Source organism: Parambassis ranga, chromosome 8, assembly GCF_900634625.1.
Source record: "Parambassis ranga chromosome 8, fParRan2.1, whole genome shotgun sequence".
NCBI lineage: Eukaryota > Metazoa > Chordata > Actinopteri > Ambassidae > Parambassis > Parambassis ranga.
Genome location: NC_041029.1, coordinates 15350217 through 15352773, shown reverse-complemented (window position 1 = coordinate 15352773; position 2557 = coordinate 15350217). Strand labels below are relative to the sequence as shown.

The following is a 2557-nucleotide window of genomic DNA, read 5'->3' as shown; positions in this document are numbered from 1 at the left end:
CTGACGACACCACCCTCATTGGACTCATCTCAGACGGGGATGAGTCTGCCTACAGGATGGAGGTGGACCGTCTGGTGTCCTGGTGTGCTGACAACAACCTGGAGCTGAATGCCCAGAAGACAGTGGAGATGACAGTAGACTTTCGGAAAGTGCCAGCTCCATCACCCCCCCTCACCCTGACAGACACCCCCATCTCCACAGTGGACTCTTTCCGCTTCCTGGGTACCACCATCACCCAGGACCTCAAGTGGGAGCTCACCATCAGCTCCCTCATCAAAAAGGCCCAGCAGAGGATGTACTTCCTGTGGCAGCTGAGGAAACTCAAGGTGCCAGCCAGGATGATGGTTCAGTTCTACACGGCCATCATTGAGTCCATCCTCACCTCCTCCATCACAGTGTGGTACGCTGGGGCCACTGCCAGGGACAGGCACAGACTGCAGCGTGTTGTGCGCTCTGCTGAGAAGGTGATCGGCTGCAGCCTGCCATCTATCGAGGACCTGTACGTCTCCAGGACTCTGAGGCGTGCAGGTCGGATCACAGCTGACCCTTCTCACCCTGGACACGGACTCTTTGAGCCACTCCCCTCAGGCAGGAGGTTACGGTCCATTCGGACCAGAACCTCACGCCACAAGAACAGCTTCTTCCCCTCTGCTGTTGGACTGTTAAACTGTAATTAATGCACTGCTCTGCACTGTCTTCAGAAGGTCACTTTAGTATAGTCACTGCACAATGATGACTATTTGCACTGTTTACTCCATCTTGCACTACTTGCACACGAGTACCACCTCACCGATCCATGTGGTACCTGTTACATTATTACACTGTTCCATTTGATCATATAAGGGTCTATGTTTACCATTTCATCTGCACAGTATTTTATGTTCTGTTCATTGTATGTCTGTTACGCCATGTCTGTCATGTAAATTTAGCCTTACTTTAGTTTATTTACTTAATTTTATCTTAGTTTTTATCTTATTGCATGTTAATTGTTATATGTTCTTTGTATGCACCAATCACTAAGGCAAATTCCTAGTAATGTGAACCCCCTTCACTTACATGGCAATAAACATGATTCTGATTCTGATTCTCTAATAAAGGTTTATCTTAATCTTAATCTTGTATATTCATGTTCTTCGTATTAAACCTTACATAAACTATTCTGAAGAAGACTTTATTCTATAATGTAACAACGTTATTGTGCAACCGGTGTAATAAATATCAAAATACTGATAATTTATAAGCTTTGCTGCGTCTTTTTCTAACGATAAACATTAATAAACTGGAAGGTTTAGGCTAAAATAAATAAATAAACGCACTACATCGCAACATTTCAACTAGACTTAATGCTGTAATTCCAAACGACCAGTAGGTGGCAGAAGAGACTAAGAAACAGATAGAATTCCCATATCAGCCCTTGCGCGGTTCTGAAGGGTATAAAAGAGAGAGAGAGAGAGAGCGGTGGCCTTATTAAGGAAGGGAGGTGTTCTTCAAGGTGGATGTTGTAGTTCGTTCTTTGACGATATAAACCCAGTTAAAGCACTAATTAAGTTCAGAATGTTGACACCATGAGTCAGACCGCCGATAAAAAGACGGAGTATGTATACATGCAGAGTACTGCTTATTTTCGTGTTACTTCGGTAGCACATATACTAAAATTGGAACGATACAGAGAAGATTAGCATGGCCCCTGCGCAAGGATGACACGCAAATTCGTGAAGCGTTCCTCATTTTTCATCATTTTTCTTTTTAAATTGAGACTTCAGTTTGCCGAGATGTAGTTACAGCTACTGCTCCACCTAGCGGTAGACAATATGGACGACTGGTTGCCGAAATATATTTGGTCTGTTATACACCTGATGGATGCAAGGAATCAAAAGTCAACATACAATACTGAGTCCAAACACTGGAGACCACACAATGAATATTACACATATAACAAAGACACATTGGCAAAGCACGATGTTAGAGGGAGCACTACACATACAGAGGTTGAAATGTATAAAGCATCTTTTACAATCAAAAAGCAGATAGTGGCAAGAAAAAACTGACCTGTAACAGGAAGACACCTGGAGCAGGACCCGGCTCATAAGGGGGGACCCTGCTGCTGATGGCCAGCCGGGTAAAGAAGAAGACATAGACAGAACAGACATGCAGCAAACATCATACATTACATGACGAACATCCCAGGTTGTTGTTATAATACTGAAAATTAATACTGAGTGTTGCATTTATTTATAATGCAGCTTATACAGCATTAAGTTAATTACACTAGAGCCAGATAGTCGGTCCTATGATAACTGTGGCTGAAGCCATATCTACAAAATATCTGAAGCCATGCCTATTGGTCCTATCACACTATGGATCACACAAGCTATAGGCCTTGTTAAACAGAAAGGTTTCATTGAATACACTGAAGAGAGAAACTTTAATAGCTTATTTTTTATTTGAAACAAAATATAAAACACCTCTAATATAGAAATACTAACAACTAGACAATGAAAGGTAAGTGCACAACATTGCACATTAGGATATAAAGTACTAAAAGTAAGTAACAAAT

General features: G+C 42.1%; 1 non-coding gene across 1 annotated transcript; it reads left to right on the top strand.

Annotated features, from left to right (window-relative positions):
* The first annotated feature begins 1626 nt into the window (after nucleotides 1-1626).
* Nucleotides 1627-1732, top strand: LOC114440648 (U6 spliceosomal RNA). The gene has a single exon (XR_003671185.1). It is a non-coding gene; the product is annotated as a U6 spliceosomal RNA (small nuclear RNA).
* The last annotated feature ends 825 nt before the right edge of the window (nucleotides 1733-2557 follow it).